Below are 27,650 nucleotides of genomic sequence, written 5' to 3' on the forward strand. Positions count from 1 at the left end.
ATCACCACCATGCTGTGCTGGGACAGGCAGTCACCTGTCACATTGCTCATGCATGGCCTGATGGGAGTAGTGAAGGCCTGATAGGAGCACAGGAACACTGTGGTGAAGGTGATGTTTCTACCTGGGACAGCTGGTACCGGGAACTCTAGCTGATTCTTCATTGTGCCTGCTTTGAGTGTCAGCAAGTTGCAGCCTCATGTAGGGGAAGGGCTGCCTCCTTTCCACACCGGTGCACAAGGAAGAGCATGTACACACTGGCATCACCATAGACCACCGGCAGGATCAGGATCTGGAGCTCAGAGCAGAAACTGCCAACACCAGGAACTGGTGCAAGAGGAGGACCTGAGTGCCCCCTGAAACATTTCTAGTTTTAAAAACATACTTAATTAGGGGGAAGTGATAAACAGTTGATCCCTTCAAAATATTCGGTTATCCAAGGAACAACAGCACCTCAGCATTGTAAGAGGATTAACTCAGTCATCAATAACCATCACTATAGGTATGAGAAAACAGTGTTAGGAGTTACAAAATGGTCTCAAGATCATGCAGGTCAGAACTGAGAACCGTCCAAAGCATGTGCTGCATGATAGTCTCTCTAAGCTACCTGAGGCTTGGTCTGCTCCTGACACAGGGCAGATGGTCTGAGAAAACCACACTCCTCAGGGGACCCCAGGGAGTTGACAGAGTTGAGTTTGGGTTCCTGATCATCTTCTAAGTTTGGAATTTTGAGATTCTTCTGCACCTGTCCTTCCTCCAGAACAGAATCTGATTCAGGCGGGATTCCAAAGACTGAGGCATGTGCCAGGCAAGAGAGCAGGCATGGCTGGATGAGCGCATCGCCAGTGCCATCAACAAAGAGGCCAGGGCACTGAGATTTCCAGTGATTTAGCATCCTGGCTGGGAGGGGTCATGTGTTCTACAGTGAGTTCTGAGTATAATGCACCGCCCTCGAGGACCTGCAGGGGGCGCGCGAAGCCAGCGTGTCTTAGGTGGCGGTGCGCATACGCAGTCCGCGTCAGCAGCCAGCATCTTCCCTGGGGGCGGAGCTTGTTTTCCTCAGGACTGAGCGGGCGGCGCCATGGAGGCTCCAGGACAGGGCTGCCTGCGTGTCCGCGGGAGGAGGACGCTCCCCGCCCGCTGTCTGAAGTTACGCCGGTTTCCCACTGCCTGCGCCGGCTTCCTGCCGGGGTGTGTGTGGACCTGACCGAGCTGGGGCCCCGGCCGGCTGGGCAGGAGGGGACTGGTGCCCTGGCGGGCCCGCTTCGACTATTCTCCTCGCCCGCAGGGAGCGGGTGAGTGTCCGAGCCCCTGGTCCTCACCGCCCGGGTCCCCCTCCCCCGTGTGATCGGGGGTGTGTACACCGCGGGCCAGGAGCGGGGACGCAGGTGTAATGGGAAAGGGGCTGAAAAAGTACTGAAAGATTTAAAGAGAAGTGTGTAAATCACATTATGTTAATTTTTATATTTTAAGTGTGTCAAAGTCAGAGTTTATCATGCTTTTACTTTCTTGTCTTTAAAGGCATGCAATCATTTATTTTATACTTAAAATATGCTTCTCAGCTTATCTCGTTTTCAAGTCAAAATACTGCCATGGTTGACATTTTCTCGTAATATAGTGACAATCTTTAACATGTGTGAATATAAACTCATCGAAAAAATCTTGCACCATTCCATGGTGAGTAGTCTTGTTAAAAATAATATCCGGGTCATTACTAAATTATTACAAAAATATAAATTTTTTGAATCACTTTTAGAAGTTCCACACACAGTGGTATTTTTAAAACACCAACCACTGCATAGTGCGTAAGACCTTTTAAGATGAAATATATTCAAACCTAAAACTTTAGAATACTCAAAAGGCAGGATAATGGCTGTTTTTTCATTGCAAATACATTTTTTCTTCGTAAGTGCAAAATACGAAGGTATTCAGCTAAATTTTGTATATCTTTATTCAAAAGGTGAAATTAGAATATAATCTCATTTTTTATTTTAAGGCTATATTTCCCATAAAAATTGGTATTTTTATCTGTAGGATCTTAATTGTCCATTCATTTGTTTTTTCTTTTGGTTTATTTTCTTTAACAGAGAGTGCATTTTTGTGTCTTGTTAAGAGTTTTTAATTCTCCTAACTTATTCCAAGAGACTTTCTCACACTGATAGTAAATAAGGGGAGAGGCCTTATAGTAACTGTGCATCTTTTCATGTAGTCAGGATTTTTTTTTTTTTGGATGACTTTTTTTTTACAACTTCCACTTGGTTCACAATATTCCCATTATGACAACTCAATAAAAAATTGTAATCTATTTACACCAAGATACTTATGTCAGCACAGTGCTTTTGCTGATATGATTTTACATTAGATTATAATATTTTATTTGATTTACATATATATAATACATATTTTACATATGTACATACATATATGAATATCTCCTAAATGCCATTAATTTGCATGGGGTGGTAGCTGGTAACATGTGATCTTTCTGACCATTGGTTATTCTTATGTGTGTCTAACGTACTTCTTAGAACAGATACTAGAACATCACACCTCTCATTATACAGTATTTTAAAGGTTATATTTTATTTTACTTATTTTTAAATATTTTTTATTGAGTAATAGTCATTTTACAATGTTATGACAAATTCCAGTGTAGAGCACAATTTTTCAGTTATACATGAACGTACATACATTCATTGTCACTTTTTTTTTTGCTGTGAGTTACCACAAGACATTGCATATATTTAACATTCCACACATGAGTGATCTCATATGGTATTCCTCTTTCTCTTTCTGTTCTGCTCCACCTAGAATAACATTCTCCAGGAGCATCCATGTCTCTGCAAATGGCGTTATGTTGTCAGTTTTTGTGGCTGAATAGTATCCCATCATATAAATATCCCACATCTTTATCCAGTCATCTGTTGATGGACATTTTAGGCTGTTTCCATGTCTTAGCTGTTGTAAACAGTGTAGAGAAATCAGCTGAAAACCTTATGGGGGTTCCCTTGTAACTCACTCTGTTTTTCTCTTGCTTCCTTTAGGATCATTTCTTTATCCTTGACTCTGGCTATCTTGATTAGGATATGCCTTGGTGTGGGTATGTTTGGGTTCTTCCTGTTTGGGACCCTCTGAGCCTCCTGTGCTTGGATATGATTCCTTCTTTAGGTTTGGGAAGTTTTCAGTCATGAGTCCTTCCCATACCTTTTCAATCCCCTTTGTTCTTTTTTCCCTTCTGGAAATGCTATTATGCATAGATTGGCACACTTTATATTACCCCGTAGGTCCCGTATATTGTTTCCATTGTTTTTTATTTGTTTTTCTCTCAGCTGTTCTGATTGGGTGCTTCCTGTTGCCCTGTCTTCTAGATCACATACTTGTTCTTCTGTATTTTCTAGTCTGCTTTGCACAGCCTTTAGGTCAGCTCTCATCTCAGACAATGAGTTTACTACTTCTACTTGGTTCTTCTCTATAGTTTCTATTTCATTTTTGACATATTTTATATCCCTAAACACTATTTTTTTTAGTTCCTTCAGTACTTTGATCACTCTTTTTTTGAAACCTTTATCTAGTAGGCCATCAATGTCTTTTTCCTTGATCATGCTTTCAGGGGATTTCTCTTGATCTTTTAATTGGGAGTGGTTTCTCTGCTTCTTCACATTGCTCATATCTCTCTGGCACCGTGGCTTAAGGAGTATCAGTTACCTACTTAACCTGGAGATGGTGTGCCCTTAATGATTTGATTGACAGGTCTTTGTATCTTTCCCCTGCTTCGTGAACTCAGCTTGCTGTTTCATATGTCTTCTGTTGGCGCCCTCATCTGTGCTGCTCTCAGTGGCTGTTGGGTAGCAGATTGTGTCCCCTCCTAACACTAGGTCAGGAGCTGAGCTCTTACCCGGTGGGCGGGCAGGTCACTCCCCCTCCTGATGCCACAGTCAGATGCTGTGATCAGGGGGAGGCAGGTGGGCAGATCACACCCAGTCCCAGCACCGTGGTCAGGAGCTGTGTTCCTGCCAGGAAGGTGGGTGGCTGCCCACCTGCCCTCTCCTCGTGCTGGTCACTCTGCTGCTCTGTGCAGCTGCCTGCTCTGCCTCGGGTAGGCGGTCTGTAGGTGGGCTCGGGGAAGACTGCGGAACAGCCCCACCTATGCTCTGTGCCAAATCTTAGCTCCTTGTTTCTCTTGGCAGCACAAGTTCTCTGAGGTGTCAGGGTAGAAAGATCCTCTCTGCCTCAGGCTATAAACAAGTCTCAGTCCTGCCTAGGAGGTTGTGGAGCCCCCACGTGCAGATTCAGGCCTCAGCCCCGCCCCTGCCCAGGCACTATGCACAGGAGGAGATGGTAGCTGTGGCTGAGCCCTGCCTCTCTTCTTGCGAGATGTGCCAGTAATGGCACAGGTCTGAGGAGACAAAGGCTACAGCACCCCTCCCCCCAGGGCACATGCCTGTTTAGTTTTGTTTACCTTCTGAGTTAAAATTTACCTGACAATGAAATGTATAAATTAGGCTTTTGAGGTTCATCCTTGTATCAGTAGTTGATTCTTTTTTATTGTTGAGTAGTATTCCATTGTTTGAATATACTATCATTTGTTTTATCCATTCTCCTACTGATAAATACTTGGGCTTTGGATATCTTTTTTTGCAAGCAAACTTTTTTTTTAAAGAATGCAAATATAATATACATGCTTAAATGTGAACACATCTTAAGTATACAGCTCAGTGATTTTTCACAAAGTAAACACATCTATGTAACCTTCATCCAGTCAAGAAACAGGACATTGCTGTTCCACTTTGGGTTTCTTCCCAGTTACTACGGCACCCCTTTGATGGATTCACCATCCTAAATTCAGCCACCATGGATTGGTTTTTTTGCTTTTGAAATTTTTGGTCCCGTACTTTCCACTCAACATTATGTAAGATTCATCCACTAGTGTTTTCTGTAAACTAGTATATTTTTTATTGCTTTAAAGTATACAATTTGTATGCATGTGCCACCACTTATGGTTATGTATTTATTGTTGACAAGTGTTTGGGTCATTTTCTATTTGGGGGTATAACAAATACTGATTATGAGAATTTTCTGGATGTCCTTTGGTGCTCATATGTAGAAGTTTCTGAAGGGTACACACATGGGTTACCCTTGGTAATAGGGTGTGGGTGTGTGTGTATGTGTATGTGTGTGTGTGTACATATATACACACACACACACACACATATATAACTTTCATTCAAAAAGCCTATTTCCAAAGTATTTGTAAGAATTTATATTCCCGCTGGCCATGTGTAAGAGTCCCCATTGTTTGCTGCCCTCACCAATGCTTCATATCACTTAACAACTAACTATTCTAGTGGATGTCTAATGGTGTTCCAAGTGTGGTTTTAGTACATATTTCCATTATTACTAAAGAGGTCAGCCCCTTTTCATAGCTTATGTGGATTTTTTTGTGTGTGTGTGAATCACCTGTTCAATTATTTTGCATATTTTTATATTGAGGTTCTGCCTTTTTCTCCGCTGGTTTTTGTTCTTTATATGCCCTAGATACAAGTCTTTTGTTGGATATAGGTATAGCAAATATATTTTCCCACCGTGTGGCTTAGCTTTTCACTTTCTTAATGGTATCTCTTGATAAAAATAATTCTTAATTTTACTGAAGTCCAACTTAAAACTCTTCTTTTATGTTTCATGCTTTGTCTGGTTTAAGAACTCTTTGCCACTTCAAAGTCATTAAACTATCTCCTACACTATTTTCTAGATGCTTTATTTTGGTGGGGGATTAGGTTATTTATTTTAATGGAGGTACTGGGAGTTGAACCCAAGACCTTATGCATGCTAAGCACACATTCCACCTGAGCTTTACCCTCCCCCAGATGCTTTGCTTTATGTTTCAAATATATTAGATTTATAATCTATCTAAAGTTACTGTTCATGTATGGTACAGGGTTTAATTCAATGCTGTTCCATTGGTCTATATGTCTAACTTTAGGTAGTTATCACATAGACTTAATATTGTTTTATAAGTCCTTTAACATTGTTCTTTAATATCATCTTGGCTATTGTTGGCCCTTCACGCTTCTCTATGTATTTAGAATCAGCTTGTCAAGTTCTACAAAAAAACAGTAACAACAATTAACTGTTGGGGATTTTGATGTGCACATATAAATCTTTGAATCAGTTGAAGGGGAACTGACATCTTTAAAATGCTGAGCCCTCCAATCCATAAAGTTGGATTACCTCCCCTATATTTATTTTTATCACTGCTGTAACAAATTATCACAAATTTTGCAGCTTAAAGCAACACAAACTTATTATTTTATGGTTCTGTAGTTCAAGTCAGGAACAGGTATCATTTGGCTAAAAATCAAGATGTCAGCAGGGCTGTATGCCCTGTAGGTCAAAGGAAGAATATATTTCCTTGTCTTTTCCAGCTTCTAGAGTTCACCCACATTTCTTTACCCATGGCCCTTCCTCTATCTTCAAAGCTAACAGCTTTACAGCTTTCTAATCCTTCTTCCAAAGTCTTATCTTTCTGACCACAGCTGGGAAAGATTTTCAATTTTTAAGGACTCCTGTTGTTAGACTAGGCCCATGTAGATAATCCAGGCTAATCTCCCTGTCTCAGAGTCCTTAACCTGATACATCTGCAAAATCCCCTTTGCCATGTAAAATAACATATTCACAGATTTCAGGATTAGAGCATGGATATAGGTAGGGGTCAGTGTGGTGCACTATTCTGTTTATCAAACTGTTTAACATTTGACGCTTTCTGACTAACGTACAAGATAGAAGATCCTGATCATGTTTAGAGTGCTTCCTCTGCAAAATATTGAGCACTGAGTTTATTTGAAAGGACTGAAAATAATATTACCACAGGAATGGTTTCCTAATTCTACTGACATTTACTTACTTTATACTTAAATACCCAAAATGGTCAGCCAGGAGTGGGATCTTGGCAAATAAAATAAAAGTATAATTCAAGCTTTTATCACTGAATTTACTAGCTAATTCTATTTTAGAAACAGACAGAAAATAAAACAATTTAGAGTAAGTCTGATTACTTATATATTAAGTGAAAATTAAGTTTTAAAAGCATGTCTGAATATGGGATAAAGTAAGCATCATAAAATGTAATGTTAATATTTAGTACCTGCAAATCTCAAACTCCCAATTTATAAATAAGTTCATACTGTATAGCACAGGGAACTATATCCAATACTGTTTTGTAGTAACTTATGGTGAAAAAGTATGAAAATTAATATATGTATGTTCATGTATGACTGAAGCATTGTGCTGTACACCAGAAATTGACACATTTTAAACTGACTACATATATATATACTTGAAAGGGCTGAAAGGACTATATATACGAAGAAAAAAAATTAGATTGATAACCAACAAAAAAATCTGTCAGTAATATGCTAGAATCACAGACACAAAAGAAAATCTCAGGCATACATCTGTTTATAGAGTCCTAGAAAAAATAGTGCCTATGCAAGTCCCTGATAAACATGAGAAAATAGGAAAGGCAATATAAAAGTTCAAAATGCTTTGCTATGTAAGAGCTGCAAGGTGACTCAGACACAAACTTAAGTGGTCAAAATGTTTATATAATTAATGATAACTTAAAGTAATTGAGGACATCATTTTAAATGAGATAAAAATAGCTGCTCAATTTTCATATTACTAAGCAAGTCATTTCTGTTTATAGTAGGTTTATATTATTTTTATATGTATTTATATTTTATAAAAACATCAACTTAGATCCTGGCTGATAACTGACAGTGGAGCAACTGATTGATTTAAATGGGTATCATAGACTTATCAGATTTCATATGCTTTAAATATACATTAATTATTAGCTGTCAGGAAGAGTTCAATTTTCATTTATTCTAACATAGCTGTGTCACAGGCAGGTTACTCTGTATTTACAATGGAGGATCATGATAGATATAAAGATATCAAGCCTTATTGATCTTCATAGGGGTGCTTTTATAAGAAAAGGAGAATAAAATAAGAAAAATCTAAAATACTACCTTTTTTATAGTGTTCTAACAGTTTTATCTTGTTTTTATTTTTTTACTGAGTTATAGTCCGTTTACAATGTTGTGTCAATTTCTGGTGTACAGCACAATTTTTCAGTACTTTACGAATATACGTATATTTGTTTTCATATATTTTCCCCATGAGCTACTACAAAATTTTCAATATATTTCCCTGTGCTATACAGTATAAACTTGTTTATCTATTCTATAGATACCTGTCAGTATTTACAAATCTTGAACTTCCAGTCTGTCCCTACTCACACCCTGTAAAATACTATTAAATCAACATATATTTATGAAGAACTATGAAAAATGGGAAACTATAAGTTGTTTCTTTAAATTGGAGCAAAGAGAACTACTTTAACTGGAAAATAGTTAAAATCTGGCAAGTTTTATGATTTCATGTTCACCCCTGACAGCTTTTTTTCCTCCTTTCTCCTTCAATCTTTTTTGGACCTTCTAAAGAACTAAATTAAAAAAAGAAAAAAAAAAAAAGAAAGAAAGAAAGAATAAAAGAAAATTAAGAAACAGATTTGCATCTAAAATAACCTCCTAACTGGAAAGATTGTATACTTTGTGAAAAATTTACAGCTGCCGACTTATGATCTTTGTCTCTGTCCACACTACCTTACTTGTTAGGAAGGGTCTTAAAAAAAAAAAAAAGTAAAGAAAAATAGCAAATTATAATGGCTTTTACATTTTAAATTCTTTTCTATGTGTCTACAATCTGCTCTATCATGAGTTATTAAGATAAACATTATCAGCTATACTCTATTTTCCTATCATGCACATTGTGACTCTGAGAAGCACGCACGCTCTAACTTACCATCTGCAGGTGGTGTACAGGTTAATGCAGTTCTTTTGACAATATATGGTTTTGTAGTCTAGTTGTCTAACTACTACATAATGGAAAAGATGTAGAACTACTGATACCACTGCCCTCGGTCTCTGTCATTTACCTTAAACATACCTGGAAAAGTAGATTCAAAAACTCATTGGCAAGAACATTTTTCACACTCCAGAGATGATATTCCTCTAGAGTTAAGATGGCCATTCTGAAAGAGAAACAATATTTAAGAATATCTTAAATCTTCATCTTCTTATATTTGAATAAAATCTGTTTTATTAAACTTGCAATGGTCATTTGTCTGAAAGAAAACTAATGATTTAACGTAGATGCTATGTGTTCATCTGAAAGTAGGCCAGCAAGAATAAGTTCAAAAGTAACCAAACTCTGATGTAGTCAGTCACAACGTGGGCAATTTATCACCAAAAATCTTCTTCCTCCAGTAAGACCTGGGAAATAACTCACAGTATCTTCTGGTTCAAGGTGAAGTTTACTAACAGAACCCACAAAAGTTTCTGGTTAGAGAAAAAGGACTATTTACTAACTTTGAAAGCATCTTTCCAAACTCTCTGGATTATGCCCTTTGACCCTAACAATTTTCTAAGATCTTCTTTAAAACATCTGGCAATATTATTAGACTTCTTAAGAGATTTAAAAAAACTAAATATATATAATAAATGAGTATCTATATTAACATTTCCTCAAAATAAAATTTAACATTACTTTCACAAGTTGAATAAAGCAGTATTTTTTTTTTTTTTGGTGTCAAAGTGTACCAAAAATTACATTTATATACAGTAGACAATATTTCTTGGCAGGCAAAAATATAACCAAATGCTTCTTACTTCATGTTTTGAACAATCACCTTAACAATCCTAGATGAATAATAATGTTCTTAGCTTTTATTACTTAATTATATTTTTATTATCTAATGATTTATTATTTAATTATATTTAATATTTATTATTAATGATATTCATGTATTCATTCAATATATAATACCATGTATTATAAGAAAAGATTTTAAAGCACTATGATGGTAATTATTGGCTTTCATGATGCAACTTCCATAAAAGTATATTAACACCAATGTAATGGTACAAAATAATGGGTAATATTGTCACAGTCTAGTCACCAGTGAATATGGGTAATAGGTTTGGTTGAAAGGTCCAAATTCTATTCTAAATTTTTACCATTTCATTATTATGGTTACACGGAGATGGAGCAGCTAAATGATCTTTTTTTTTTAATGTTCAAAAGTACAGCCATAAGAAGAAACACGGTCTTACATAAAAATAGACAGCGATGATAACCTCCATACTTATCAAACACCCAAAAAAAGGCGATGGAAATTGTATCTCTACATAAGGTATTTCCTAACAGAAACTTTCCTATGTTTCTGTTTTCATATATACCAAATAGAAATGGCTACCTTAGTTTTGGGCAGAAAAGTAAATGAAGACGGTTACCTGAGTTGCCAAACAAAGATCAAGCCCTGAAAAATTCATTTCTATTATTTATTTCTGTTGAGTGTCACTTAATAAGACTATGATGATTTCTTCTGGATTTGTGATTGAAAAAAAAAGTTACTTATTTTTCTAAGCCTGTAGAAGACCACTATGGTCTACATCCTACCATCTGCTACTTGGTACATGTCAACATTTGAATAGAAAGGGTCAAATTAACTCATATGTGTCTCACATATATGGATTATCTTTAGTTTCACAGGGATACATAGACATTAAGGCAAACCTATTATAATATCTTTAATAAATGTTGTGAAACTAAAAAAAATTCAAGGCTTTATTCTTTGTAAAGTACATGCTTGTTTCCGCTATTATACACTTATTCTGGCTGCTATTAAAAAACTTAGAACAGACCCTCACCAATATTATTGAAAAAAAATTTTAAAACTATATACACCACCCAGACTGAGATAAAAAATAATTTCCATCATCCCAGATATCCTATGGTCCTTCCCAGTTAAATGACCCATCTCCAAAATCACTATTGTAACAATTATTAACATGAGTTGTCTCTGTTCTAGAACTTCGTATAAATTGAATTGTACAATGTGTTCTTTTATTCTGTGGCTTCTTTTGCTCAATATAAGCTTTGTCTTACCATAATGTATTAAAATGGGAGAAGTAAAGATTATAAACTACAGATGTCAAGGGCTGTCTCTACTTAATTTTTATAAAATGCCTAGCTTATAAAATATAATGTTTTTATGTAAATAACACTTAATGGAGTTGTTTAAAGGTGGAATGGGCTTTCCTTAGGGACAACTTGGAGGTATTGTAACCACAGGTCCAAATAAGCATTTAGCAGGGATGATGTAGAAGAGATTCAAGTATGTATATGTAAGGTATGTATACCAATTCAGAATATAATGTATTTTTAGAAAAGAATAAATTAGTCTCTGCTAGACTCACCTTTGTGGTGTCATGTGCATTCTATGTGTCTTCTACAATGTTGGATACATCCACATGTAATTCCTTTAAAACCAGAAACCCAAATCAGTAGTTAGGATAGAGAAGGTATCATTTTTATTAGCCAGTAGCTGAAGTATAAAGTATTTTCGGTCAACTTTTTTTTTCTTTTTTTAATTACAGAAATAGGTTGCTTGTTTGCCTTAAAAATTTATGACAATTTTCCAGTGGTTTCATTTTTTTAATATAATACATTCAGCTTATTAAATTTTCTAAGGCAAATTCTCTTCCCAATTTTGCATCTTTGGCTATGAATATTTTGAGTAGCATAATATAGAACCTAGAAGTAGTAAGAAATCTTTTTCTCAACCTGTTTTAAAAAGTTCTTCACTCTATGTTCCTGTTGGAAGTTTACATTCAAGAAGATGTATACAATCAGACTTTACCAGGGTATCATCGGTGCAGTTGTCCTTCCAGACCTCTAAATGTGCAACCACGTGTCTCTCAGTTCAACCCTAGAGAGAACTCCATCACCGTCAACATCAAATACCTTGAAGCAAACTAAAGAAAAGAAATTCTTATGGAGGGAAATTACTTTCATATTCTGAAGTATAATACATTTTATTACAAGCTGCCCTAGTAAAATTACTTAGTTCCTCAATTACATTCTGGATTAAGTTCTTATTTGGAGGAGATTGTGTCATTAAAGTCCTTTGTACTTGTAGGAATTCCTGTACACTTCACAAGTCTCTCTCCTTATATCATTAGCCAGCTTAGAGAACTGTATCCTTCACCTAAATCTAAAGTTAAATTTCTTGCAAACTGAAAAAGAAGGGCCAAGTTACTATACAATATCTCACAGATTTTGAGAAGGTAATTCAAGCTTTTAAATTAATTTCTAATATTTAAAACTGATCACTTCAGAGTTGATTCTTACAATGTTGAAAATATTCCATCTACATTAAGAATCAACAAAAAGCTGGTACAGTCAGCCCCCTGTATCCATTGGTTCTGCATTCACAGGTATAGACAATAGATCAAAAATTATATATATATATATATATATATATATATATATATAAAATTTCCCAGAAAGTTCTCAAAAGCAAAACTTGAATTTGCTATTCACTGACAACTATTTACATATCATTTACATTGTATTTACAAATAATTACATTGTATTAGGTATTACAAGTAACCTAGAGATGATTGAAAGTATACAGAAGGATGTGCATAGGTTATATGCAAATACTATGCCATTTTACATAAGGACTTGAGCATCCATGGATTTGGTATCTCAGGGGGTCTCAGAACCAATCCTCAGCAGATAATGAGAGATGACTGTATAAAGATTTTGCCTCTCCAGTGTAATTAATGTGCACCCAATATTTTTGCCTAAGAACAATCTCAAATCTTCAATGAAGTTTATATACAACAAGCTAAAAATCCGAAATATCAGCACTTTGCTAATTAACATCAATATCAGCAAAATTGCTCGTTAGTCTAGTTAGTTAACTTCCACTAGTCCACTGGCAAAAAATAAATTAAAAAAAAATTTAAGACAATAATTAACCTCAATTGAGAAACAAAGACTTCAGCCTCTTTAATACCAGAACTTTAATGTGAACAAATAATCTATCACAAAGCCAGGTTAGAGTAATGGTATACTATCAGGGAAGATAAAAGAAATCTAAATTTTTAAGATTAAATAATTATCTACTTCACACACCTGTGTGTGTAATAATTATGTATTAATTATGCTATTAAATTAACTGAGTACATCACAGTACAACATTACTAAAGAATATTGAACTAATAAGTATCATACCCAAAATACGCAGTATTTGTGAAGCTGTATTTTAGAAATATGCAGAGATAATGACCCTAGTGAATATATAAGAATTAGGTTCCAATTAAATGTAAACTGCTGCATTTTCCTAACCAAATATGGTTAAGATTTATTAATGTAATATGCTTATAAATTACGCTATAATATTTTAGCTAGGTTTAAAAGATAAATTTAGTATTTAATAAAATTGTTTTATCATAAATTTAATTTTGCTAATATCAATATACACAGTGCTAGAAAATAAGTTGGAATTCAAGTTAAGCAAGACAAATTTTCTATATAGACTACCAGAAAATATTTTCTATATGCTTAACATTTTCAAACACATCATGAATGATGTAGTTCATTTATCATGAATTGTACATTCATCTGGAAAATCAACCATTATTAATAACAAAGATCTTAAATTACTCCACAGTAAAAAAGAATAGATGATTGAACCTTTACACTGACCTCAGTAAAACCTCAGCAAGAGATTGCTATTTGCCAAAGGGATGAAAATTCAAGCCTTAATCAGATGACTTTTTACATGAATGGATGCTAATTTTTTTCTCTGCATAGCTTCCAAATTTTGTGATGTTTAACACACTTACATTTCTGTCTTTCAGCCAGAGGTCCTCTGCAACAAGCTGATAACCCACAGGATATCTCCTTAAAATCTATGTGGCTGTCATGATTTTCACCAAAAGCATTAAATAAACCTGTAAAATAGGAACACAGAATAAATCACAGCCAACAAACTTCCTGTTAATAATGACATGCTTATGAAAGGAGGCATGACTCGCATAAACTGACTTAGTATTTAAAAGTTATCAGTAGTTTCCACTGTCTTAGGAAGTTTTTTTTTTCCCCCCTGTAATAATTATAACCAAAATTTAACTTTCTAGAAGAAAATACTATCATTTAGTGTTTGGTTTTGTCTGCCTACCTGTCTCTATCTTATATTAATTCCAAAAGTCAAAAGTGATTGTAGAATGTAAAAAATAAAAATATATTTTAAAAATTTAACTGGAAAAAAGTCAGAGACCACAATTATCCTAATTTGGAAAGACTAAGAAGAAAAAAGAAAAAAGAAGAAAAGTTGAACTCTATCAAAGATATACTGTGTTGTTATTAACAAGCTTCATACAACTCCTTCATGAAGCAAAGAAAACTAACACACTATATTATAAGAGAAAGAAATTCTGTACTGCAGTCTTCATTGTACTACTTAATCTGTATATATAAATATATTAAATTTCAGAAAAAAAGGGCAATTTATAATCTAATCCTGTGGATTTTAAACTTTTCATAAAAAATAAATGGAATCATTTTGTTTTCAAATGAAATGATTTCTCAATCTCTAATTCTAAAAAGGTAAAAACATAACTGCACTGCTGAAGTGGAAGCCCTGTCTGTTCTAGCTCCCCTAACAAATATTTCTAAAACACACTAGAAACCTGAAGAATACAGACTATTTCAAGAATCTAATTCTGTGCCCTCAAAGAGCAGAAAATTGAAGCTAAGAAGTAGTTAAATGACTTGCTAAAAGTAAGAAATTTTTTTAAAAAGGTCTGAATCAGAAGCAGAACCCAAGCTTTCAGATTTCAAATACAGTTTTTATGATTATCAGCCACAACTACTCCTTGTAAACCTCATTTAATATATATATATATATATAGTAGTGAAAAGTTTAGAGCTAAGTGAGGACCTTAGAGATGGTCTAGTCCAGTGGTTTCTTAATTTTTTAAGGGTGGGGGAAGGATACAGCAGTGGAACCTTCTTCTATATAAAAGAAATACAATAGACACTACTCAGCTGAGGAAGAGGTGAGGTCACGTGTGGAAGCTAGAGCTTTGCCTATTTAGTGTCCACCACCCTGACCTTGCACCAGATGCTGAGGCACCGCACTGGAGCACAGTTTCATAATGATTGTCTTGGTCAAACTGATTTTATATATGAGGATATTCAGGTGCAGAAAGGTAAACCGACTTACACAAGGATCCAAAGGTGGAACAAGGCTCACGTGTTTACCAAAGAACATTTGTAGAAAATAGAAGGATTCCCACCTTCACTCAGAGATGGACGAATTGGTGGTGAAGCCAATGGGCCAAATGTCTCTAAATCAAATCATCCAGTTCGGGATTGAGCCCTCAGCAACCAACAGCATTTCTCCAGATGAATGATGTCTGATTCCTCCACTGACAATCAAATCAAAAAAGATTATAAAATCTCACTCTTCTCTTCTGGACAATTAATTAGTTCATCCTGATAATGTAACTTCTAAAGATACATTTTAATTTCCCAGTTAAACTGTTAAAAAACTACCTAAAACAAAAACTCTGAAAGACAAATATATTGTATCTAATACAAGTGGCATACAAATTAAATTCAAATTAACATAAAAGAGGCTTTAAAATTGGAAAAAAATTTGCAATTTCCCATTAAGCAGGCTGTTTAATTCCAACATGTAAAATAATAAACTAAGATATTTATTTTTTGCTTCCCACACTTTTATCTGTATTCACTTTGGTGATTTTAATCTCTATCTTGGATTTGAAAATTCTTGATCATAGTCTCTCCTGGCTACACAGGTAACACACTAATAGCAGAATCTCTGTTTGATTTATCCTGTCATTATGGTAACCACTTACACATTTAATACTTATTAAATAAATGTACAAAGGGGATAGACCTAAGCTTCTCCTTCTTGGTCCTAAAATTCTTACTACACCTCCTATAAAGGCAGGAGCCTCCTCTGTAGGACAGAGTGTAAATGTATCTCCTGAGAAGGATTCCACAACAAGGGCTGTCTTTACAGCGTGCTTTTAGATAAGATGTTTTTATGGGACATTTCAATAAAAGGATCAAGGACCTAAGCTTCCCAGTATGGTGGGAGTTGTGATGGGCATGGGAGGATGCTCACTTGGGAGGATGAGATGTTAAAGACACTAACAGTGAAAAGGACAGGGCAAGATGAAGGGCGATTGGGAAACAGGACCACAGAGATGTGACATCTACTTCCCACTGTCATCTAAGTGATACCTACTTGAAAGAAACATTTCTACAGTTAAATTCTATAATAGGGGGTTATTTAAATGAAGCACACATATTCTCAATGAGTAGATCACCTAATTTTTAGAGATTTAGAGTGCATTAGCATTTTCAGAGTACTTTTTACAACAATAACTAGTATTTATAAATTCCTGTGTGCTAAATAAGTATGTGGAATTATTTCCATTTTGCTTTTAGACTTACTACAGCTTAACCTATTCACTGCACTGATACAGAGTAATTTTTCTAATGAATAAAAATGATAATGTACAAACTTGTTAAAGATTCTTTAATTTCTCCATCACCAGATTTATGAACATTTAGGCCTATGTGTCAGGCCCCGTTTCTTACCAGCTTTTTCACCAACACCTTACAATTAGGTTATATTGCATTACCCAGAGGTCAGGAAATGTTCTTTCACACATCTATGTCTTTATTTGGTCTTGTGTCCTCTGAGGAGAAACCTCCCCACTTTCACATCCTTCCATTTTACAGCCTAACCACTAATCCTTCTGTGAACACCTTCTAATGCTTTCCAACCTCACCAGCTACCCCAGGGTCTTCGTTTCTCTCTTCCGCAACTGTCCTCCACTGTACATAGTATCCAATATTCAAGTGAAGTATGAGTCCTCATTTACAGGTCTGTGGCCTCTCTAGATTACAAAGTATTTGGATTCAGTAACCTTGTCCTTTTATCACTGTTGCTGCTAGAATTCATTTCATAGGACCTGATACATAGTAACCACACAGTAAATACTTGCTGAATGAATGAATGAATAGCCAAGGCAATCTTCACAGCCAAGGCTTCCCCATCCCAGCTCAGTATTCTTTCTGTTACATCAAAGAGACTCTGCCCCATGAAACAACAGACCCTGCACATTTTAACAAATGTATACAATTATTAGGAACTATTATTAGAACAGAGACTAGCACTACTGTTCTCATAGTTATGTCACATAAAAAGTGTATTAAAGCTCGTTCTGATTTGTTATTTATACAAATCAGCTATGTCTGTCACCAGTTTAAATATTAGTAATTTAGAAAACAAAAGTTATTGACTTATCTACTCATCAGAAAACATTATGACAAATCTATTTACATACCTCTTCTGTCAGTTTATATACCAACTGGAAAAGAAGAGGTGTACAGTCAACTCTGAGGGTATAATTGCCTGCAAAATAAATAAGAGAGTATTTTAATACCTCCAAATGGACTTCAAACCTGTATTTAATTCTAACTTTATTTTCTAATTATAAACAAGATATAACAGATTTCAAATTGAAGGCATCATTCCTGGAGAATTAAAAATAGGGTGGACCCTACAGATTATCATATTCAGTAAAGTATGTCAGACAGAGAAAGGCAAATATCAAATTATATCACTTATATGTGGAATGTAAACAAACAAAAAAATGATACAAAAGAACTTATTTACAAACCAGAAATAGATTCACGACATAGAAAAGAAACTATGGTTACCCAAGGAGAAAGGGGGAAGGGAAGAGAGATGTTAGGAGTTCAGGATTAACAGATATACACTATTATATATGAAAAAGATAAACAACAAGGACCTACTGTATAGCACAGGGAATTATATTCAGTATCTTATTATAACCTATAATGGAAAAGAATCTAAAAATGTATATGTATATGTATATGTATATGTATATGTATATGTATATGTATATGTATATAACTGTGTAACTTTGCTGTACACCTGAAACTAATATTATAAATCAAATGTACTTCAGTAAAAACAAATAAATAAGATTTTAGAATAGATAGATAGGTAGGTAGATAAATAGACAGACAGACAAACAGTCTGGCTAAAACTAAAACACAAGGTGGAAATAACTCTTCAGGAGCCAGAGAGGCTGCAGCACACACTCAGGATAGGAGGCTGCAGAGGCGGACTCTGCTGCTAAGGCCGCAGCTCCTGCAGTAACACTAAGGGCCATTGCTCATTACGGCAGCAGTACCTAGGGGTCTTTGGCAAAGGAAGTGGTAAGGCCATAATGTTCATGTTTTTATTCATTCATTCAATTCAATATCAAGACTTTAGACTAGAGCATGTCAGTAACTAACATGTGTCCTGTGACACTTACCTAGAAATAACCATAATATGATGAAAGCCTACAGATGCACATGCCACATGTCAGGGTCAAAAGGAAGTCTGTAGTGGGTGCTTATTTCAGAGTTGGTCCAATACATACAGGAACTATTTCTGTATGAAATATTTTACCCCAACTTTTAAAAATAGCTCCACAGGAAGAATGTCAAAAGTACTAAAGTTTTAAGTAGTAATCCAAGATAGGCAAATGGTAAATATTCTAAAGAAATTAGGATCAATAGCTTAGTTATGAATCATATTGATTCATTTGAATCATAATAATGTTCTCTCTGGTAAAATGGAGAAATGGAGGTATTATTGAGGCATCTCATAGAAAGAGGATAATCCTAGTTTATGAGTTGGAGTTGATAGACTTAAATACTGGTATACTATTTAATGACAATCTGAAATAAAATTTACCTTCTGTGTATGAGTCTGCATTGATATATGCAACCTCTCTCTCCTGGAGTGTTTTCACATTCTCCTGTAGTTGAAGCAAAGCAGTCACTTAACTCACAGCATTTACAATTGTGGAAATACAAGCAAAACAAACAAATTAATTCAGTAAAAGAGTGGTTTGCAGGTACCATTATAAATCAAACGCCTATGCCTTTGACCATAATTTTATGAAAATGCTATTAACTGCTTGATAATATTAATGCAATTAAAACAAGAAAGAAAAATATTAGTGATGCTGTAGCCACTTTTCATAGCAACAGCACAGAGACCCAGAGGAAAACTGCCCCTGATCCCCTGCACCATAATATGAAGGGGGAAGGCTCGGAGATGCTCAGCCTCACCCTGGATCTACTGGAAGAGAACTGCTCAAAGTAAGGCCTGGAAATCTGTACTTTTAAATGGTGTCCCTGGCAATCCTTACAGACATTAAAGTATGAGATCCCTTGACGTTGGGGATCCAAGTAACTTTACCATATTAAAAGTGAGGAAGTTGGAAATTTGATTTATCAAGAATTTTTTGAAAGAGAAGATATTGATGAAAAAGAAAAAGAAAGGAGGGGAGGATAGAGAAAAAACTAGAGGGAGAGAAGAGTGGCTATTAGGACAAAGACAAGACATTTCTCTCTCACACATACATGCACACACGCACACACATTCTAGAAAAATACAGCAGAAGAAGACTAATGCCATCACACACATGGGAATATGCAGAGAGAACTCTTTTCTTCTCTCTGTTTCTCTCTCTCTCTCTCTCTAGCTTGCTACCTTATAAGAGCAGTTACAGTAAAAACATTTAAAGCTGTGAGTGGTCATCCCACAAATGAGAATTCTCACCTCTGCACTTGGCCACACGGGATAGATGACAGCTGATTCTGCTGCAGAGTTTCCATTATGACAGAGCTACAGTAGAAATAAAAAAGATTCCTTAAATATATGTAAAGGTAAATGTGCTGCTGAATATGATCAAGAAGCTAGTAGAAAATGGGAAACAATATTCAAATTGTCTTTTAACTCACATGAATTTAAATTAATGTAAGGCATATTATCTTGTATCTTGGATTTATTTTATCTGTATTCTAAGCTGCTTAAATTATAGAAAGACACATATATTTCTATATACATGTATTCACAAGAAATTACATATTTCTAAAAGTAAATGACCTTAATGAATAAGATCTGATTCATGTAAATAACTGTATTATGAAATGCATGTTCATAACACCAACATAATAATAAGACTTTGCAATATACATGGAATCAAATGTGATACAAGTAACTGTGATTTTATTCCCATACTTATTTGATTCATATTATTATTTTAAAGTATGCAGAAATGAGTCAGAAGGAAAGCATTTTAAAAACCAAACACAATGATAAGAAAGATATGACATTCTTCAAATCAATTCTATAAAATTTGGACTCATAAATGATGAACAAAACAGAGGATAGTCACAGGAAAGTGCTTTTTGGTGCACCTGCCTTTAAAAAAAACACACAAGCCTACCATGAACATGTAAGAACTTAGAGTTACTGGACAGAGAGCCTAAGGGAAGAAGACGAAAGAAGGGGGCCTATGAAAGACACTTTAAAATAAAGCATTAAGAGCCAGTGACAAATGAAAATTAATCATAATTGAATTAAAAATAAATCTTTGAAATTTTAGAGTAATTCAATTTACAAAATCATTGTATTATACTTCCCAATCAGGCACTTTTGTAAATGGTAAAATATACCTATGGTTACAATTTAGTACGGAATCCATAAAGGAGAGACTATAATCAGAGTATAGTCATCTTAAAAGAGCATGTTGTTTTCCTAGATAGAAGAAATCCAAGGAAACTGTAAAAACTTGAAAATTAATGCCAAGGATCTATATCAGATTTTCAATAAGCTAATTCACTTGTCAGAAGCAGCTTCCTAGGTTTGACTATTTTCTGAGCTTACAGATTTTACTTAATTATCACAAAACAAATACAAATAGAAACTAAAATATTTTAAAAATAATGAAAAACTTGGTTTGTACTTAGTAATTAAGAGGTTGTTCTGTTTTACCAAACTGATGTAAAAGCAAAAGCAAACTCTATTTCTTAAATTTTCTTGAGTATTTATCCAAATTAAAACAATATCAGGTAATGGAACACATCTGTGATTACCCTGAGATACATGTTGACCAAGAAGATACGTTTTCTGTCTTAGTTACCTCAGCCCATTTATGGAACCCAGAAGTCCAAATTTTTCTGCATCCCAGCTGGCAAAAATGGTAGTTCTTCTCGGTCTCCAGCCTGTAATCATTGTTAACATACATGGTTAGGTACATCTGCCTAAAAACAAAGGAAAATTCACTCAAGTCACTTTCTGTCATCACTTGCCCAGGAAACATTATTTACCTCTACTAATCAGTTTTCCAAAATTCTGGACAACTTCTTATAAATCAGCAGTTCCACTGGTTAGGTCAGTACCTCCAAATACCCAGAAGTCCTGATGATCTCCCAGAATAACACACCTGTTTGGAAAGGAAGGCATTTAAAAGAATGACAACTTAGAATGTATTATAAAGAGCAGTAATTTATGTTTTTAAATTAAACTTCCTCCTGCTTGAGTTTCCTCCATAGAAAACCATCAAGGTAGTGTCTCCTTTTAGAATTTACCTTTTTTCCCCACATTTAATTATATCACATCAACCAGGAAAAAAATATTAAGAGTTGATTAAAATTTATCTTCTCTTATTCCTGTAATCTTTGTAAAAACAAAATGTTTTAAGACATTTTAAAAAATTCACCAACTCACCAAGTTTCACAGATCCTCAGGTAGTTCTGATTACATCGTAAATGCTTGTGATTTTCTTGATGTTATGAACATGCATTTTAACCTTCCTAGAATTTCACAAAGGGAACAAATTACTTCACATAGAGCATTATGTCTAACAGGTTCCTTCCAATGTTTTATTCTAAGTCTCAGAAGTACAGAAAACTGTTTAATAGGATGATAAATTCCCATATGCCCACCATCTAAATTCAATCATTGTTAATACTGTTGAACTATTTGCAAGCGAGTTGCGCAAATCATGACAGTTCTCTCCTATGTATTTAAGAATGCACCTTACAGTGAGATTAAAAAAAAAATCAGTATTTTATATTTTTCCTCCCTCATAGCTCTATTGTTGGTATTTATTTAAACTTCAAAATCATTATTCAACGTGAAAAAGAATCTTGTTCTTAGCAATTTAAAAAGAAAAAATGTGTATTTGTCCATTTAGAGCTCAAATCAATTAAAGGATATAAGCCCCAGATGCTTTTTTTGATATTTTGACCAGGGAAAATTTCTGTTTCTGACTTTTCTCTTAAACTGTTACTGAAGCTATATACTCTGTTTTCCTTGTGTCTGTATGTGTCTGTTTATAAATCACATTTTTCATTGTGTACCTCTAGAGGGTATTAATACATGAGATAATAAAGTCTATGTTAAAGGAACTCAGTTCTAATTGAGTTAAATAAACACTTTTTAAAAAATTCTTATAAAGTAAAACTGAACTTCTAATATCTTAAGAGTTTTGAAATTTTAAAACAAGCTTCTTACAGAACTTATAAAATACTTGCAGAATCCAAATTCACATTGCTAAGGCAAATCATTAACCAACAAGGCTCATTTAACCATTTTAGTTTAATAAAAACAGCTATCTCCTCTCTGATTCATCAGTGTGAAGTTTCCCTTTCCCTCTACATTTCAAGCCAGTCAAACTAAAGTTCTGATCATGCCATGCTGTTCCCCAACCCTGCACAAGCTGTCCTCCGCAGCTGGCGTTTACTGCCTGTCTTGATTCTGTGGAAATCTTAGTTTGTGTAAAATTAAGCTCAATGAGCACACGGTCCGTGGTCATGCCTCCTTAACACCAGTGCTGTCCGGGGTTAGTAACAGTAACGACTATGCTGGTAAGCGCACGGGGCCATGTAGCAGTTAAGCGTTCACCACTGTGACCATCTAACCCACCCCCACAGAAGTGACCAGTGAACTTCGCTCCTTCCCCTCTTCTCTCCTACTCCTTCCCTTAAGTTAACCTAGGGTTTTGCATGCATAGCGTTTTGACAGTTATCTGAAACACTGTTTTAAACCCTCAGTTGAAAAGGGAAGACAAAATGTTACACCTGGCCCGGAGAAGGAGAGGGGTGGGGAGTGGCCCAGAGGAAGCCGAACGGGACGCGCGGCCTCGGATCACAACACAGCCCCGTTCCTTCCCGAGTTTCGCAGCCGGGAAAGCAGAGGCCTGGGGCCCGGACCGCCTCGGGCCCTTCGGGGGAGGCCGAGGGAGGGACGGAGACCCGCGCAGGGCTGGGGAGGGGCCCGCAGGGACTTACCGTCTGTGCAGCGGCTCCTGACCCACGGTGGACGGGCGGCGGTGGCGGTTGAGGCTGCGGTGCCGGCTGAGGGGGCTGAGGCCGCGGCGGTACCGGCTGAAGCGGCGGCGGCTGCGGTGCCGGCTGAGGGGGCTGAGGCGGCGGCGGCGGTTGAGGCTGCGGTGCCTGCTGAGGCGGCGGCGGCGGCGGCGGCTGCGGTGCTGGCTGAGGGGGCTGAAGCGGCGGCGGCTGCGGTGCTGGCTGAGGGGGCTGAGGCGGCGGCGGCTGCGGTGCTGGCTGAGGGGGCTGAGGCGGCGGCGGCTGCGGTGCCGGCTGAGGGGGCTGAGGCGGCGGCGGCGGCGGTTGAGGCTGCGGTGCCGGCTGAGGCGGCGGCGGCTGCGGTGCCGGCTGAGGGGGCTGAAGCGGCGGCGGCACCGGGTGAGGCGGCGGCGGCGGCGGTACCGGCTGAGGGGGCTGAGGCGGCGGCGGTACCGGGTGAGGCGGCGGCGGCTGCGGTGCCGGCTGAGGGGGCTGAGGCGGCGGCCGCTGGAAGGACTTGAGGGACTCGAAGGCCTTCGCCAGCTTTTCCAGGGTCGCCATGGCGGCCTCCCGCCCCGCGGGGACAGCCCACGGAGTCGCCAGGCCGACCGGCGGCTCTGGTCAGCAGCGGTGGCAGTTAACGGTGCTCGGGGCCGCCAGCAGGTGCGGACCCCAAGCGCGCGGCCATCTTGGAGCCGTCCCGACAGCCCCCGCGGCCCTGCGTCCTGCCACGCTCCGCCGGTGGGGCGGGGCCGGGCCGCGGGATTGACAGCCGGAGGCAGCGGCCTCCGCCAATGGCTGCCGCGCCCGCCCCTTGGGCCCAAAGAGCCGCCACGGCTGCTGGAGTCACTTCTTCCCGGCGAGGGGCGAGGGGTACTGCAGGGAGATCGGGAGGGCGGTTCGGGGGCGGGGTTGCGTGGCACGGCGAGGAGGGTGGGGAGGGCGGGGTGACTTGTGATTGAGGGTCTCTCTCGGCGAGGGGCGTCCCCGGACGACGCCTAGCGGGTGGCGGGGAGGCGGGGCAGTGGGCTGGGAGCCCGAGAACCCCGCGGGGCGCTAGCCCACCCCGCGGCGCGGGCGGAGGGCCGGCTCGCCGGACAGCCTGCTGTAATATGCTGACTGTTATATATTTGGCCTTACCCTTGTTAGTTGCCTCAAATCACTCCTTGTTCACCTTCATGATCATTACCATAGATATACGTCTTAGAATCCTCGTATTTACTATGTTCCCTCATGCTACAGGGCCATACACATGCTATTCTCACTCTCAGAAATAATCTTTTACACATCAATGCCCTACTCCCCTCAAGAGATTTGCCTATCTAATTCCAATCGCTCTCAGTGTTCAGCTAATTTGTGAATTCATAAAGCCCATTACATTAACATAATTTCTTAACACCATGTCATTCTCCTTTATCACATTATTAAAGTATACGTTATAATAACATAAAAACTCTTCCATGCATGAAGGTAGATATTAAACAATTAAGTTCACAGTATAAAGTTGTAAGTACATATACTGTATATTATGAAAAATGTTAAGGAATAACATACTATAGTTAAGTGCATTCATAATTTTTCATAGAAATATGGGAATATTTATTCCAAGTTGGATCATCACTATATGTGTGTGTGTATATATGTATATATCTCTCATCCTTCATTCACATTAAAAGTTCTGATAAAATATTGCCAACAATTAACTTTTATACCCCAAATTACCAATAAAGGAATAGGAAAGAAGGGAGAAAAGAAGAAAGGAAAGAAGGAAAGAGGAAGGAAGGAAAGAAGGAAATTGAGGGGTTTTAGAACTCTTGAGATTGAGACATATTAGATAAAGACTCAGATGTGTACATTTATATATGATAATTATTTTCCTGAAATTATATAAAAACACATAAAGAAAACTGAAAGCTAAATATAAAATTATTTACAACCCAAATTTGAGGTTAATTTATATCTTCAATTGATATGCATTTTTTAAAATTTAATATTACACTGTTCCATTGCTATAATATAATCAAATTCATAAACAGAAAACTATATATGATATATACATCCTCTCACCATTTATAACATCTCTGAAAGCATTTTTGAAGTAGAATATTTTATGTTTAAAGTTTTTATCATTAGAAAGGCTTAGAATGTTTTCACACTACTAGATTTAATTTACTTCATCGTATAATTTTTTTCCAATACATGAGAAATAATATCTTATATGGTTTTGATTCATTCTTTAAGCAGTTTGTTAATATTGTGTAATAAGTGAATTCATGGAATATTGTTATAGAGTTAGACATTTTTTGTTTGAAGATGTCATCTTTTGTAGTATAATAAGGCCATTATTGTAGGAATGTGAAGGAGTCAGACATTGCTTTTAGTAAAAACATCACTCTAAAGGGCATATTGGCAATAGCAGCATGTGGTTAAGATCATGTCAATTTTTTGTAAATCTTTAACAAATTCTGAAATCACTCTGGTTGCTTACAAATTTATAAAACACAATTACTTACAGGAAGAACAAGGCTATAGTCACTGCATGACAAAGGAATGCTGCTTAATAAATAAGTGAGGAGAAGAATTAAGTTTAATTCAAGGAAAGCAGCATTCTTAAAATATTTTGAATTGATTTGAGAAACAGGGATTTTATGATTATTTATTTAGTAGAGTTTATATAGACATTTATGTGTGTGTGTGTATCCTTCATCTCTGTATCAATTCAAATAAGATTTTGCCAAAAAAATAAACTTTAGAGCAAAAAATACCAATCAAAAAGAAAGAAAAGAAGAGGAAAGGAAAGCAGGAAGGCAAATTAACATCAAAAAATTTCATCATTATTTAGAGTAAAGATCTATATCAACTAAACATGTGTATTGTGACCTCCACATTCCACTAAAACTTATGCCATTTACCTATAAATATAAGCTTTTATTTGCTTCTACAATAAATAATACATAAATTTAATGAAACTGCAGCTCAAAAGAAGGAAATAACATTAGAAATTCAGTCATCCAGTGCAGTTGCTAAAGTATGGGTATGACCTGACTCTTAGCAGAGAACAACCAAGAAAATGTGCCAAACTGTTGGATACCCAGATCTGTTCCCAGGGCAGGGAAATAGGCATATCAACATAAGTAAAAGAATATACCATGTTTAAAGCTTAATTATAATGCAAAATAGATATTTATCTATATCTATTTCAAAATGTTAAATTTAAAAGTGGACCAGAAAAAAATATAAACAAAATTACTTCTCTAGAGAAAACAAAGAATAGCCTTGTCTTCTTCTATTAAAGACTGACTAGCCACAATATATTATGGAAATAGCTATAAAGCTTTGAGGAAAATATTATAATTCTATAATTGTGTTACCACTAAGGTTGTTATGTTTGTAGTTAAGCCAAAGTAATACTAAGACATTCAAAGAATCAGAAGGAATGGTAACTATATATTTATCCTAAAAAAATAATAGTAAGTACTAAGAAAAGGATATATTTTTTAAAATGTAAGAAGTAAGACAAGATTATATAAATGCTATGTTAAAGGGTATTGAATCTACAGGTAGACAAAGTGAGGATCACGTCTATTTTGAAAATATTTCAAAATAAATGCCAATAAATAAAAATAATTCTTAAAATGATATTTCAGTCTAACTTGTTTGATTTTGTAAATGCATGTTACTTTATATCAATTTGCATTATTGATTATTATATGGTTAATAACACAGATACAATTAAAAGAAAATGTATAAAAAACTTGAGATAGCAAAAATAACTTTCTTTTCTAATATTTACAAATAAAAGATTTAACAGTGAATTTTTATCAATCATAAGTCTTTATATTTTCAAGTAAAATATAAAATTATAATGGAGAAAAAAGTAATCAAAAATAATTCAAATAAAAATGTTAAGTAGAATAATCATTTATACCATTTGCCATCTACCTCTGCTTGGTACTGTAACCAATCACGAGCCACTGTAGCCGCTGACCTCCAACACTCCCTGAAAGTTCACGGTGGAGATTAGGAATGGGGCACTTTGTGCTGTGGGAAAACTGACAAAATAGAGATTCAGATAGATGTTTTCAGGAGAAAATTTTATGAGCCCCAATTCTTGCATCTCCTTATATCTAGAAGAGCACTAAATTCATTAACAGTGATGTCTGCTCCTCATAACTGGCAAAAGAACTCAATGTGTGTTTGACTGCACATACTCCCCTTCACTAAAATTACATATATAATACTGAGTTTCCCCCTGCCTCTTCAGAAAAGTTCCTCAGAGCCACCTGAGATGCTGTCTCCTAGATTATAGTCCTCATTTAGCCCCAAATAAAACTTAACCCACAACTCTTACGTTATACAATTTTATTTCAGTAAACAGCATGTATATTAAAATTGTCCAAAACATTGATGTCACAATTGATGAAAAGATACCTCTGCCTATATAATTTCGAATTGAAATAAAAAAAAAAAAACTGGGCCACCGTGATAATGAATCTGTGTAAGGAGAGACATTTTCA

At 36.3% G+C, this 27,650-nt stretch overlaps 1 long non-coding RNA gene across 1 annotated transcript in view; it reads left to right on the plus strand.

Annotated features, from left to right (window-relative positions):
- The first annotated feature begins 1,048 nt into the window (after positions 1-1,048).
- Positions 1,049-27,650, plus strand: part of LOC135320718 (uncharacterized) — a 46,131-nt gene continuing 19,529 nt past the window's right edge. The window contains exon 1 of the long non-coding RNA XR_010379979.1: positions 1,049-1,292. This is a non-coding gene — a long non-coding RNA (uncharacterized LOC135320718). The remainder of the gene's footprint in view (positions 1,293-27,650) is intronic.

The sequence above is a fragment of the Camelus dromedarius genome, unplaced genomic scaffold, assembly GCF_036321535.1.
Source record: "Camelus dromedarius isolate mCamDro1 unplaced genomic scaffold, mCamDro1.pat HAP1_SCAFFOLD_114, whole genome shotgun sequence".
Lineage (NCBI taxonomy): Eukaryota > Metazoa > Chordata > Mammalia > Artiodactyla > Camelidae > Camelus > Camelus dromedarius.